Raw genomic sequence first — 15,497 nt, forward strand, 5'->3', positions numbered from 1 at the left:
TGACCCAGCAATCCCATTACTGGGTATATACCCAAAGGATTATGAATCATTCTATTATAAAGACACATGCACACGTATGTTCATTGTGGCAGTGTTTACAATACCAAAGACTTGGAACCAACCCAAATGCCCATCAATGACAGACTGGATAAAGAAAATGTGGCACATATACACCATGGAATACTATGCAGCCATAAAAAAGGATGAGTTCATGTCCTTTGCAGGGACATGGATGAAGCTGGAAACCATCATTCTCAGCAAACTGATACAAGAACAGAAAAGCAAACACTGAATGTACTCACTCATAAGTGGTTGTTGAACAATGAGAACACATGGACACGGAGGGGAACATCACATACTGGGGCCTGTTAGGGGGTGGGAGAGGTAGGGGAGGGATAGCAAGGGTTCGGGGGATTGGGGACGGATAATATTAGGAGAAATACCTAACATAGATGACAGGGGAATGGATGTAGTAAACCACCATGGCATTTGTATACCTATGTAACAATCCTGCATGAGCCGCACATGTACCCTAGAATTTAAAGTATATATAAAAACAACAAAAAACTCAGAACACTGTTGTAGCCTATTTTAAAAGGTCATTTTAAGGTGTTAATCATTGTAATGCATCGAGAATTTCAAACTGAATCCAGCTGTACATAAAAAGAATAAGGCATCATGACCAAGTCAGTTTTATCCCAGGAATGTAAAGAGGTTCAATAGAAAATCAACATAATTTGGCACATTAACAGAATAAAGGTGAAAAATAAAACAATCATATCAATAGATGGAAGAAAATAAAAACAATTTAACAATCATTCATGATTTAAAATGATTTTAAATGATTTTTGAAATCCTTCTTAAACTTAGAATGAAAGGAAACATACTTCCTTAATGGGATAAGGGCATTTTAGAAACCGAATAGGAAATATCATAATTAATGGTTGGATACCGAAACTTTGAAACAGAAGTCAAAGACATCTGTTTTCAGCATTTTACTCAAAGACTTAGCCAGTGTAAAAGGGGAAGGAAAAAGCTGAACAACTGGAAATATAACTACCATTATTGGTAGATGACATGACGGTGTCATGTCATCTTATGAATCTTCTATAACTGAATTTAGCAAGGCTGCCAAATACATCAACATATAAACACCATTTGGTTTTTATATACTAGCAATAAAAAAGTAAATAGGCCAGGCCCAGTGGCTCATGTCTGTAATCCTAGCACTCTGGGAGGCCGAGACAGGCGGACTGCTTGAGCTTAGGAGTTTGAGAACAGCCTGGGCTACACGGTGAAACCTTGTCTCTACTAAAATATAAAAAATCAGCCAGGTGTGGAGGCAGGCACTTGTAATCCCAGCTACTCAGGAGGCTAGGGCATGAGAATTGCTTGAACCCAGGAGGCAGAGGTTTCAGTAAGCTGAGATCATGCCACTGCACTCCAGCCTGGACAGCAAAGAGAAACTCTGTCTCACAAAAACAAACAAAAGAGTAAATAAAAATTTTTGATCAAAGTATCCACCACGAGATTAAAACACACACATACTAAGTACTTGAGACTGTCACAAGAAATGTACAAAGTCCCCCCACAGAAAATTATACATTACTGAGATAAAGTAAAAAATATTTGAATGAATGAAGGGACAGATCACGTCCAAAGGCTGGAAGACTCAATAATGCAAAGGTGGTGGGGCATAGTGATTCACACCTGTAATTCCAGCATTTTGGTAGGCTGAGGCAGGTGGATTACCTGAGGTCTGGAGTTTGAGACCAGCCTGGCCAACATGGTGAAACCCCGTCTCTGCTAAAAATACAAAAAATTCGCTGGGCATGGTGGCGGGCACCTATAATCCCAGCTACTCAGAAGGCTGAGGCAGGAGAATCACTTGAGTCCAGGAAGCAGAGGTTACAGTGAGCTGCGATCGCACTATTGCACTCCAGCATGGGCAACAAAAGCAAAGCTTTGTTTCATAATAATAATAACGATGCAAAGGTGTTAATTCTCTTTAGAATAATTCAAAGCAATGATAATAATCTTAATAGGTATACTGTGACATCTGACAAGCTGACTCTAAAGCTGATCCTGAAATGCACAGGGCAAGAAGTGCTAAGACACTTTTTTTTTTTTTTTGAGACGGAGTTTTGCTCTTGTTACCCAGGCTGGAGTGCAATGGCGCGATCTCGGCTCACCGCAACCTCCGTCTCCAGGGTCCAGGCAATTCTCCTGCCTCAGCCTCCTGAGTAGCTGGGATTACAGGCACGCGCCACCATGCCCAGCTAATTTTTGTATTTTTAGCAGAGACGGGGTTTCACCATGTTGACCAGGATGGTCTCGATCTCTTGACCTCGTGATCCACCCGCCTTGGCCTCCCAAAGTGCTGGGATTACAGGCTTGAGCCACCGCGCCCGGCCCAGGCACTTTTTTAATAGGGAACACTTCACAAATGTGTGTCATCCTTGCACAGGTACCATGCTCATCTTCTCTGCAACATTCTAGTTTTAGTGTATGTGCTAACAAAGTGAGCATGTAAGACTCTTGAAGAAGAAAATAAGATGGCAGACCTTCTCTAAAGATGTCAAGAGTTATTATAAAACTATGGTAATTAAGAGACTGTTATAGGCACAAAGACAGAAAATAAATCAATGAGATAAAACAGATCCACCCATGTGTGGAGAACTCAACTGATGACCCACATGCCACCACAGAGGAGTGTGGCAAGGGCTGTCTTCTCCTTAGACAAGACAGGACAGCTGGTTATCTTTCTTTAGAAACAAACTCTGGAACAACACCACACCATTCACAAAAACACATTCTACATGGATGGCAGACCTAAATGTGAACAGCAAAACAACAGCATTTTCCCAAATTAATAAAATAACTGTGATCTCAGCCAAGGGAAACAGTACTCAAAAGACTACACAAAAAGCAAAAATCAGGCCAGGTGCAATGGCTCAAGCCTGTAATCCCAGCACTTTGGGAGGCTGAGGCGAGTGGATCACCTGAAGTCAAGGGTTCGAGACCAGCCTGGCCAGGACAGTGAAATCCCATCTCTACTAAAAATACAAAAAATTGGCTAGGCGTGGTGGTGTATGTCTATAATCCCAGCTGCTTGGGAGGCTGAGACATGAGAATTGCATGACCGGGAAGGCAGAGGCTGCAGTGAGCCAAGATCACTCCAGCCAGCGTGAAAGAGTAAGACTCTGTATCAATAAAACCCCACCAAAATCATAAAAGAAAAGAAGGTGATGGATAGAACTTATGTTTGCTAAGCTACCAATAGTGAAAAGCCAGCCACAGAATAGGAGAGGACCCTTGCAAGGTATGACTGACAAACGTCTGGTATCCAGAATATAAAAACTTCCTATAAATGATCCTATTAATTAGAAAATGTACAGCTGCTTTGCCTAGGGAGTAGCCATTCTTTTGTTCCTTTGCTTTCTTAATAAACTTGCTTTGACCTTACTATATTGACTTGCCCTGAATTGTTTCCTGCACAAGGTCCAAGAAGCCTCTCTTGGGGTCTGGATCAGGACCTCTTTCCGGTAATGTCTTCCTAGTGAAATCCAAAGGGATAATACTGAGGAGACCTCCGACCCAAAGAAAATACATTGCAGCACCCATTGGCCGACTTTGGGTAAGTGGGGTGCATATACCGTGGCAAAGGGTGGAATTGGGTTAGAGACTCAAGTTAGGGGAGTCAGAGTTTCTCCTAAGACGGAGTGGGTTAAAGGCTCCTCTTAAAAAAAGGCAAGGGTACTTGAACGAACCTGGATTCCAGGTCCCACTTGGGAAGATTAGAGTCCTTCCTAAGACATAAGGGGTTAAAAGCCCCCCTTCAGAAAGTCTCTCTCTGCTAAGAATGGATCTGGATACAGAATGTTAACCACTATTCTCTTTGGATTAATCTGCCTTGCACTCTCTGCTGATGGTTGCAGGTGACAAGGTTAGGCAGGTACAGGATAATGGAACATGGGAGCTTTTTTCCTTTCCAAAATGAGGAACTCTAGAGCTGATGGGGCTGCTGGATAAGATCCCTTCATGACTGACAAGTGGCCACCTGAACTTTTGATTCGGTGTTGCTGTAACGGGTGGGTCTTTCTCTAGCCTCCCTGAGCTCCTCACCTTCCCCATCCCGCCACAGGCAATGCTTTTCTCCCTCTTTTCCATCTTTTCTGTTACTCAGGGCAACTGTTTCCTCTTTCATCTTGCCCAGAGACCACATGTTGAAAAATGTCCTTGGGAGTGGACCTTGTAACCACATGGAGGTAATTTCTCTTGGTTTCCACCATCAAGCAAACAGGAATTCGGGGGTTCATGTCGTAGTTAGCTCTAAAAGTTATCTCGAGCAGTTAAAAGCCTTTGCAAGCTCAGAACTGGATGCTCTAGACTTCTTCTGGGAATAGTCCAGGCACCCAATACTGTAGCTTAGTGGCTAAGGCTTATTGTTTTCACCTGGGAGGTTGCCTTTGGTAAAGTTAAAAAGTCAGAATTATTGGCTGTGTGGCCTGGCTAAAGTTGGGTAATAAGAGATTTAAGTAAAAAGAGCCCTATGGGCCAGGCGTGGTGGCTCACGCCCATAATCCCGGCACTTTGGGAGGCTGAGGTAGGCAGATCACTTGAGTTCAAGAGTACAAGACCAGCCTGGCCAACCTAGTGAAATCTCGTCTCTACTAAAAATAAAAAAAATTAGCCAGGCGTGGTGGCGCACACCTGTAATCCTAGATACTCAGGAGGCTGAGGCAGGAGAATTGCTTGAACCCAGGAGGCGGAGGTTGCAGTGAGCCGCGATCATGCCACTGCACTCCAGTCTGGGTGACAGAGCGAGACTCCATCTCAAAAATAAATAAATAAGCACTATGGTTAAAAGTCAGCTTAAAAGTATATATTCAGGCCAGGCTCACACCTATAATCCCAGCACTTTGGGAGACCAAGGTGGGTGGATGACAAGGTCAAGAGATCGAGACCATTCTGGCCAACATGGTGAAACCCCATCTCTAATAAAAATACAAAAAAAAAAAAAAAAATTAGCCAGGCATGATGGCATGCACCTGTAGTGTGAGGAGACTGAGGCAGGAGAATTGATTGAACCTGGGAGGCGGAGGTTGCAGTGACTTGAGATCGCGCCACTGCACTCCAGCCTGGCAACAGATCAAGACCCTGTCTCAAAAAACAGAAGTGGATATTCAAGATCTAACAGCTTGGGACTCCTTGGGAAAGAGAGGAGGTACCACAGACCCCATTTTGGGAATTTTCTCATGAAACCCCAGGAATTTAAAATGGATAGATGCTCCCAAAATTTAAGACTCGGCTCTGTTTTTCATTGTGTTACCTGACGGTTTTGACTTCACATTATGAGAGAGCTTTGGTGTGTAATAATTAGGTAGGAAATATACTTTGGGGGTAGCTAATGGTAGTTATAGGGGAATATACAGCTCTTTGCATGTTTGGATCAGAGAAGCATGCTCTTGGCCACCTAGAAGGTATGGAAATGTCCCCACACCTCACTGAGAGATAACACTCCCATAGGGGATGGGCTGATTCCCTTTTTTGGGGATGTAGTATCTGGTATAGAAATGGGACGCCTGATTTCTGGAATTTGCTTTTCCTTACAGCTGCTTATTAGGTCCCAGAAACTGCATGTTTCCCTAGCCCTGTTTATCAAAGAGCTCCACCCTGAAGCCAGTAATCCAACTAAGAAACTTAGAAACTGAAAATGGAAAATCTTACAACTCCTGGATCTTCTGTCTGTGTATTTATATGTTATGTGTGTGAAGTTTATATATGAAAGAGCGTTGATTAATTAGTTTAAAAATACAAGCTTAAACTATGTACTTTGTCAGAAAAATTAAAACTGTAGTGCCTTTTAATTCACATGACTTAAGTAATCTTAGGGAAATGAAGACAGTTTTAAAGATTACGGTAAAATAAAAATATCTTCAAAAATTTAGGCATTTGGTGTAAATTAGGCAGTTCAGATGTTAGGTTTGCTAAATGCTTTAAAGTCATAAACCACTTCTTTGTAATGTGTACTTGAGACTACGGGAAAAGCAGTTCTACATGCAAGGTGTATAAGGAAAGTGAAGTATATTTTTGGTAAACGATTGTAAGAAGTCATGGGAATGTAAATTTTTTTTTGCCTAAAGGGTTAAAGGATTATTTTAAGTTAGATAGAATAATGCTGAAGATTGGAGCAAGTTGTGGAAGGTTTGTGAAAAATTAATCTTGTAAAAGAAATTTGTGTGTGAACACACTGGCCTAAAGTTAAAGGGGTAATACTTGTTTTTCCATAAATTGAATATTGGAATAAAGGCACAACAGAGTTTTCTTGCAGCACGAATCTGCTCTTTAACAAAAATTGTAAAGGGTTATAAAAGGTTTATGAGAATCTTACCTTATGGTTGAATAGATTTGTCTTATTATAAGGTTTTATTAAGAATTGGGTTTTACATCAATAATGCACTAATGCAACAGTGAAACTTGACTTTCTCCCTTAAACAAGATTTTTAATGTTATATTTTTTAAAATAATGAAAGATGGCTGGGTGCAATGGCTCATGTCTGCAATCCCAGCACTTTGGGAGGTGGGGGCACGTGGATCACTTGAGACTAGGAGTTCAAGATGAGTTATCATTTTGGGTAAATGAATAACTTATGATGACCTGGGATTCTATCAAGTGTTTAAACCTTTAATATTTGACAGACTTCCCAAAATCATATTCAAAATTACACCTTTTTCTGACCCTAATTAATCTTTTGGGTATTAGGTCCCCTCAAGTCTAAAAAATAACATTTGAAGCTTATTTGGTATAAAAATCACACAGGAAACATTGTCAAATACGAAATGATGTTTGGCTTTCTTTGGGCTATATTTGTATAAATATGTTATTGGTATGTGTTCCCAAATCAGTGAAACTTGTATAATTCTGATATGACAGTACAGGTTATTAATAAGTATAATTGGTATGTTAAATTGTTGTATGTCACAGAAGTAGTAATCAAAATTCCTAGTCAATTGTGGCTTTTATAGAGGCTGCCCTAAGGCATTCTGTCATCCACGGAAAATTGCGGTCTTGTTTTGGTCCTCTTTAGAAGATGGTTTTATAATCAACTATAGAACTCTAATAGGTGTTCTTGAATGTAGGCTTCTGATAACTTTGGAGATTGTGAATTAGAATAAAGGAAAATCTAGGTCGGGCGCGGTGGCTCATGCTTGTAATCCCAGCACTTTTGGAGGCCGAGGCAGGTGGACTGCCTGAGGTCAGGAGTTAGAGAGCCACCTGGTCAACATAGTGAAATCCTGTCTGTACTAAAAATACAAAAAATTAGTTGGGCATGGTGGTGCATGCCTGTAATCCCAGCTACTTGGGAGGCTGAGGCAGAAGAATCGGTTGAACCCGGGAGGCGGAGGTTGCAGTGAGCCGAGATCACGCCAGCCATTCCACTCCAGCCTGGGCAACAAGAGTGAGACTCGTCTCCAAAAAAAAAAAATAAAATAAAATAATTAAGGAAAAACTTTCAGGACTTTCATAGAGAGCCAAAATGTTCATAAATATCAAACAGGAGTTAGCTGCATGAGCTGAACTAATAGAAAACAGAAGTAACTTGTTTTGCCTTTTTTTTTTTTTTTTTTTTAGACTTTATGTTAGAGTTATTTTAATTAAGAGAGTTAAGGTGTTAAGCCAGGGGTAATAGACTAGATATTTGGAACAGAATAGAAAGCCCTGAACATATGTAAAGAGGAGGTAGCATTACAGATTAGTGGGTAAAGGAAAGCTATTTAGTAAATAATTTAAATACAATTTGTTGTCTGTATGGAAAAATTCAATTGTACTCATCTCTTGTAAAACATTCTTTAAAATAATATAGTAGAATATCTTCATTGCTTTAGTGTAGAGAAAGTTTTTTTTTTCCCCATTTATTTATTTTATTGCTTTTTAGGTTTTGGGGTACATGTGAAGAACATGCAAAATTGTTGCATAGGAACACACGTGGCAGTGTGATTTGCTGCCTTCCTCCCCATCACCTACTTCTGGCATTTCTCCCCTTGCTATCTCTCCCCAGCTTCCCACCCCCCACCGTCCCTCCCCTATTTCCCCCCAACTGACCCCAGTGTGTAGTGCTCCCCTCCCTGTGTCCATGTATTCTCATTGTTCAACACCCGCCTATGAGTGAGAACGTGCAGTGTTTGATCTTCTGCTCTTCTGTCAGTTTGCTGAGAATGATGGTTTCCAGGTTCATCCATGTCCCTACAAAGGACCCAAACTCTTCGTTTTTGATGGCTGCATAATATTCCATGGTGTATATGTGCCACATTTTCCCTATCCAGTCTATCGTCGATGGGCATTTGGGTTGGTTCCAGGTCTTTGCTATTGTAAACAGTGCTGCAATGAACATTCGTGTGCACGTGTCCTTATAGTAGAACGATTTGTAATCCTTTGGATATATACCCAGTAATGGGATTGCTGGGTCAAATGGAATTTCTATTTCTAGGTCCTCGAGGAATCGCCACACTGTCTTCCACAATGGTTGAACTAATTTACACTCCCACCAACAGTGTAAAAGTGTTCCTATTTCTCCACATCCTTTCCAGCATCTGTTGTCTCCAGATTTTTTAATGATCGCCATTCTAACGGGCGTGAGATGGTATCTCAATGTAGTTTTGATTTGCATTTCTCTGATGACCAGTGATGATGAGCATTTTTTCATATGTTTGTTGGCCTCACGTATGTCTTCTTTTGTAAAGTGTCTGTTCATATCCTTTGCCCACTTTTGAATGGGCTTGTTAGTTTTTCTCTTGTAAATCTGTATTAGTTCTTTGTAAATTTTAGATATCAGCCCTTTGTCAGATGGGTAAACTGCAAAAATTTTTTCCAATCTGTTGGTTGCCGATTCACTCTAAAGACTGTTTCTTTTGCCGTGCAGAAGCTGTGGAGTTTGATTAGGTCCCATTTGTCTATTTTGGCTTTTGTTGTCAATGCTTTTGGTGTTTTGGTCATGAAGTCCTTGCCTACACCTACGTCCTGAATGGTTTTGCCTAGATTTTCTTCTAGGGTTTTTATGGTGTTAAGTCTTATGTTTAAGTCTTTAATCCATCTGGAGTTAATTTTAGTGTAAGGTGTCAGGAAGGGGTCCAGTTTCTGCTTTCTGCACATGGCTAGCCAGCTTTCCCAACACCATTTATTGAACAGGGAATCCTTTCCCCATTGCTTGTTTTTGACTGGTTTGTCAAAGATCAGGTGGTTGTAGATATGTTGTGTTGCCTCCGAGACCTCTGTTCTGTTCCATTGGTCTATATCTCTGTTTTGGTACCAGTACCATGCTGTTTTGATTACGGTAGCCTTGTAGTATAGTTTGAAGTCTGGTAGTGTGATGCCCCCTGCTTTGTTCTTTTTGCTTAGAATTGACTTGGCTATGCGGGCTCTCTTTTGGTTCCATATGAAGTTTAAGGTGGTTTTTTCCAGTTCTGCGAAGAAGGTCATTGGTAGCTTGATGGGGCTAGCATTGAATCTGTAAATTACTTTGGGCAGTATGGCCATTTTCACGATATTGATTCTTCCTAACCATGAACATGGAATGTTTCTCCATCTGTTTGTGTCCTCTCTTATTTCGTTGAGCAGTGGCTTGTAGTTCTCCTTGAAGAGGTCCTTTACATTCCTTGTTAGTTGTATTCCTAGGTATTTTATTCTCTTTGTGGCAATTGTGAATGGCAGTTTGTTCTTGATTTGGCTCTCTTTAAGTCTGTTATTGGTGTATAGGAATGCATGTGATTTTTGCCCATTGATTTTGTATCCTGAGACTTTGCTGAACTTGCTTATCAGTTTCAGGAGGTTTGGGGCTGAGACGATGGGGTCTTCTAGATATACAATCATGTCGTCTGCAAATAGAGACAATTTGACTTCCTCCTTTCCTATTTGAATGCCCTTTACTTCTTTTTCTTGCCTGATTGCTCTGGCTAGAACTTCTAATACGATATTGAATAGCAGTGGTGAGAGCGGGCATCCTTGTCTGGTGCCACATTTCAAGGGGAATGCTTCCAGTTTTTGCCCATTCAGTATGATATTGGCTGTTGGTTTGTCATGAATAGCTTTTATTATTTTGAGATACGTTCCATCAATACCTAGCTTATTGAGTGTTTTTAGCATAAAGGGCTGCTGAATTTTGTCAAAGGCCTTCTCTGCATCAATTGAGATAATCATGTGGTTTTTGTCTTTGGTTCTGTTTATGTGGTGAATTACGTTTATAGACTTGCATATGTTGAACCAGCCTTGCATCCCCGGGATGAAGCCTACTTGATCATGGTGGATAAGCTTTTTGATGTGCTGTTGCAATCGGCTTGTCAGTATTTTATTGAAGATTTTTGCATCTATGTTCATCATGGATATTGGCCTGAAGTTTTCTTTTCTTGTTGAGTCTCTGCCGGGTTTTGGAGTCAGTATGATGTTGGTGTCGTAAAATGATTTGGGAAGAATTCCCTCTTTTTGTATTGTTTGGAATAGTTTCAGAAGAAATGGTACCAGCTCCTCTTTGTATGTCTGGTAGAATTCAGCTGTGAACCCATCTGGACCTGGGCTTTTTTTGGGTGGTAAGCTCTCAATTGCTGCCTCAACTGCAGACCTTGTTATGGGTCTGTTCAGGGTTTCGGCTTCTTCCTGGTTTAGGCTTGGCAGGAGGCAAGTGTCCAGGAATTTATCCATTTCTTCCAGGTTTATTAGTTTGTGTGCATAGAGTTGTTTGTAATAATCTCTGATGATGATTTGAATTTCTGTGGAATCTGTGGTGATATCCCCTTTATCGTTTTTTATTGCATCAATTTGGTTATTCTCTCTTTTCTTTTTTATTAATCTGGCTAGTGGTCTGTCTATTTTGTTGGTCTTTTCAAAAAACCAGCTCCTGGACTGATTGATTTTTTTGAAGGGTTTTTTGTGTCTCTATCTCCTTCAGTTCTGCTCTGATCTTAGCTATTTCTTGTCTTCTGCTAGACTTTGAGTTTTTTTGATCTTACTCCTCTAGCTCTTTCAGTTTTGATGATAGGGTGTCAATTTTTGATCTCTCCTTACTTCTCATGTGGGCACTTATTGCTATATATTTTTCTCTAGAGACTGCTTTAAATGTGTCCCAGAGATTCTGGTATGTTGTGTCTTCATTCTCGTTGGTTTCGAAGAACATCTTTATTTCTGCCTTCATTTCATTGTTTATCCAGTCAACATTCAGGAGCAAGTTGCTCAGTTTCCATGAAGCTGTGCGGTTCTGAGTTAGTTTTTGAATTCTGAGTTCTAACTTGATTGCACTGTGGTCTGAGAGACTGTTTGTTACAATTTCCGTTCTTTTGCATTTGCTGAGGAGTGATTTACTCCCAATTATGTGGTCAATTTTAGAGTAGGTGTGATGTGGTGCTGAGAAGAATGTATATTCTGTGGATTTGGGGTGTAGAGTTCTGTAAATGTCTATTAGGTTTGCTTGGTCCAGGTATGAGTTCAAGTCCTGGATATCCTTGTTAATTTTCTGTCTGGTTGATCTGTCTAATGTTGACAATTGGGTGTTAAAGTCTCCCACTATTATTGTGTGGGAGTCTAGGTCTCTTTGTAGGTCATTAAGAACTTGCCTTATGTATCTGGGTGCTCCTGTATTGGGTGCGTATATATTTAGGATCGTTAGCTCTTCTTGTTGCATTGATCCTTTTACCATTATGTAATGTCCCTCTTTGTCTCTTATGATCTTTGTTGCTTTAAAGTCTAATTTATCAGAGATGAGAATTGCAACTCCTGCTTTTTTTTGCTCTCCATTTGCTTGGTAAATCTTCCTCCATCCCTTTATTTTGAGCCTTTGTGTATCCTTGCATGTGAGATGGGTTTCCTGGATACAACACACTGATGGGTTTTGTCTTTTTATCCAATTTGCCAGTCTGTGTCTTTTGATTGGGGCATTTAGTCCATTTACATTTAGGGTTAATATTGTTATGTGTGAATTTGATACTGCCATTTTGGTGCTAGCTGGCTGTTTTGCCCTTTAGTTGAGCTGGTACTTGTTGTTCCTTTATATGTGTAGAGCCTCTTTCAGGAGCTCTTGTAGAGCTGGCCTGCTGGTGACGAAATCTCTGAGTACTTGCATGTTCCCAAAGGATTTTATTTTTCCTTCCCTTATGAAGCTTAGTTTGGCTGGATAGGAGATTCTGGGTTGAAAATTCTTTTCTTTAAGGATGTTGAATATTGGCCCCCATTCTCTTCTGGCTTGTAGGGTTTCTGCTGAGAGATCTGCTGTGAGTCTGATGGGCTTCCCTTTATGGGTAACCCGACCTTTCTCTCTGGCTGCCCTTAGTATTTTCTCCTTCATTTCGACCCTGGTGAATCTGACGATGATGTGCCTTGGGGTTGCTCTTCTTGACGAATATCTTTGTGGTGTTCTCTGTATTTCCTGGACTTGAATGTTTGCCTGCCTTGCTAGGTTGGGGAAGTTTTCCTGGATAATATCCTGAAGAGTATTTTCCAGCTTGGATTCATTCTCTTCGTCGCATTTGGGTACGCCTATCAAATGTAGATTAGGTCTTTTCACATAGTCCCACATTTCTTGGAGACTTTGTTCATTCCTTTTTACCCTTTTTTCTTCAGTCTTGCCTTCCCATTTTATTTCATTGAGTTGATCTTCGACCTCTGATATCCTTTCTTCCGCTTGGTCCATTCGGCTGTTGATACTTGTGCATGCTTCATGAAGTTCTCGTGTTGCGTTTTTCAGTTCCATCAATTCACTTATATTCCTTTCTATTTTGTCCATTCTTGTTAGCATTTCGTCCATTCTTTTTTCAAGGTTCTTAGTTTCTTCGCATTTGGTTAGAACATGTTCTTTAAGTTCACAGAAGTTTCTTACTACCCACCTTCTGAAGTCTGATTCTGTCATTTCATCACACTCGTTCTCCATCCAACCTTGTTCCCTTGCTGGTGAGGAGTTGTGATCGCTTTTAGGAGGAGAGGTGTTCTGGTTTCGGGTGTTTTCATCCTTTTTGTGCTGGTTTCTTCCCATCTTTAAGGATTTATCCACCTGTCGACTTTGTAGTTGCTTGCTTTCAGATTGGGTCTCAAATCTTTCAGATTGACGTTCTGTTTGTTGATGATGAGGTTATTTCTGTTTCTTGGTTTTCCTTCTGACAGTCTGGCCCCTCTGCTGTAGGTCTGCTGAGGTTCACTCCAGGCCCTGCTTGCCTGGGGTTCACCTGCAGCAGCTGCTGAACAGTAAGGGTTGTTACCAGTTTTCTTCTTCTGCTATCTTTGTCCCAGACGGATACCCGCCTAGTGTCAATCTGATCTCTCTTTTATGAGGTTTCTTTTTGGATATATAGGGGTCAGGGAGCTGCTTGAGGAGACGGTCTCTTTATAGGAGCTCAAATGGTGAGCTGCGAGCTCTGTTGTTGTTCATTCAGAGCTGCTGGGCAGGTACTTTTAGGTCTGCTGCAGCAGAACTCATAAACTGCTTTTTGTTCCCAGGTGCTCTGTCCCAGGGATTTAGGGCTTTATTTATGAGTTTCCGTTATGCTGCCGACTTTTTTTTTTTTATTTTCCTTCAGACCTGCCCAGCCCAGCAAGGAGGCAGCCTAGTCACTGTCGGCCTATAGCAGTTTTGCTGAGCTGCTGTGGGCTCCGCCCCGCTGCCGAGTGAACTTCCCTGCAGTCCTGTTTATATGGGTGTAGTTAGAACTGCTTTGGCGATGGTGGCCCGCCTCTGTTGGGGCGGAGTCTCTGCTGTGGCAGGTTGCCTCGGTAATGGCGGACGCCCCTCCCCCACAGAGCTGGACTGTCCCGGGTTCAGCTGCGCTTGCTGTGAAACTCTCAATCCAGAGTTTCTGATTGCTGTTCTTTTGTGGGGGTGAGACCAGCAGAGCCTGATCGCCTGGCTCCCTGCCTCAGAGCCTTTTTTAAGTTGGTGTTCCAGTCGCCTGTTGAAGAGGCGCCGGGGTCTGTTTGTTTTCCCCTGCGGCCACTCACTGCGCTGGCTTAAACAGCGGCACTGAGGTTTGTGGTGCTTTTTTTTTTTTTTTTTGCCCTGGAATCTACTGTCCTGGTTCTCTGCTCAGTCCCCTTTTTGAACCGGCATATGGGCGACTTCCCGTGGCTCCAATCACCAGCCTAAAGGGCCCCCGGACCGGTGTATTTTGTATGGAGAACCGCGGCTCCGGGGCGCCGACAAAGCAGCCGCACGGGGCAAAGCAGCGGTGCCGGGCCGGCACGGCTGCGCTGGCCGAAACAGCCACGCTGGCGACCGTGGAGCACCTCCGCCCGGGAATTTCCTAGTCTGTGGGCAATAAAAACGCGGCGTCCACTCACCCTCTGCGCTTTCACTGGGAGCTGCAATCCTGAGCTGTTCCTAAACGGCCATCTTCTGTTTTGCCTTTTTGCTTAAATCATTGCTGATCCTTTTTTATTTTCAGAGCCAAGAAAGCTTTTCTTTGAGCTACTTAAAGCTTTTAACAATTGAGTAAAGTAGAGAGAAAATAGATGGGCAATGTAAAAATCTGGATCAGTATTCTAATTCTAATTCTGGGCACACTGGAATCAGCTAGCAACCCCTTATCGTCTTGGTTCCAACAGTTACCCAGTTCATGAAAATCCTCATTTAATTTACTTAGGATAATTTTATTTATTTTGTTTTACTGTTGTGGAATAAATTGCTATTGTACTCTTTGTATAGAAATGCAGGATAAGCTTACTCAATGTTTTCTTAAATTGAACACTTATTAATCTTCCAGATATCACCTTTTCTTGAAGTTATCAATGGCCCTCATCACCATATTGATTCTTTCTGACTGAACTCCTTTCTTTCTCAAATGCAAAGACCCTAATAGTTAGGCAGGAATATCACCACCCCTATTCAGCCTGAAGAAGTTACAGAAGATGAATCCTTGTCCCTCTACAACCCTTAGGATTAAGAGTTCTCTTATAAAACAGAGAGAGGAAATATGCCAGAGGCGTTTAAACCAGAGCAACTCCATCTTGAATAGGGGTAAAATAAGGCTGAGATCTGCTGGGCTCCACCCCCATTACATCAGGCATTCTAAGTCACAGGATGAGATAGGAGGTCAGCACAAGATACAGGTCATAAAGACCTTGCTGGTAAAAACAGCATGTGTGGTGAAAAAGCCGGCCAAACCTCCCCAAAGGAAGATGGCGATGTAAATGATCTCAGGTTGTCCTCACTGCTCATTACACACTAATAATAATGCATAAGCATGCTAAAAGACACTACCCCAGTGCCATGACAGTTTATAAATGCCATGGCAATGTCAGGAAGTTATCCCATACGGTCTAAAATGGGAAGGAACCCTCAGTTCCATAAATTGTTCACAGCACTTTGGGAGGCCAAGGCAGGAGGATTACGAGGTAAGGAGTTCGAGACCAGTCTGACCAACATGGTGAAACCTCATCTCTACTAAAAATACAAAAATTAGCCGGACATAGTGGTGCACGCCTGTAATCCCAGCTACTCAGGAGGTTGAGGTAGGAGAATCTC

At 41.7% G+C, this 15,497-nt stretch overlaps 1 protein-coding gene and 1 non-coding gene across 7 annotated transcripts in view; both read right to left on the reverse strand.

Annotated features, from left to right (window-relative positions):
- Positions 1-15,497, reverse strand: part of DIP2A (disco interacting protein 2 homolog A) — a 120,574-nt gene that overhangs the window by 44,727 nt on the left and 60,350 nt on the right. The window lies entirely within an intron of this gene.
- Positions 2,425-2,529, reverse strand: LOC116551101. The gene has a single exon (XR_004268722.1). It is a non-coding gene; the product is annotated as a U6 spliceosomal RNA (small nuclear RNA).

This window comes from Sapajus apella, unplaced genomic scaffold (genome assembly GCF_009761245.1).
Source record: "Sapajus apella isolate SASKATOON/1434 unplaced genomic scaffold, GSC_monkey_1.0 scaffold8, whole genome shotgun sequence".
NCBI lineage: Eukaryota > Metazoa > Chordata > Mammalia > Primates > Cebidae > Sapajus > Sapajus apella.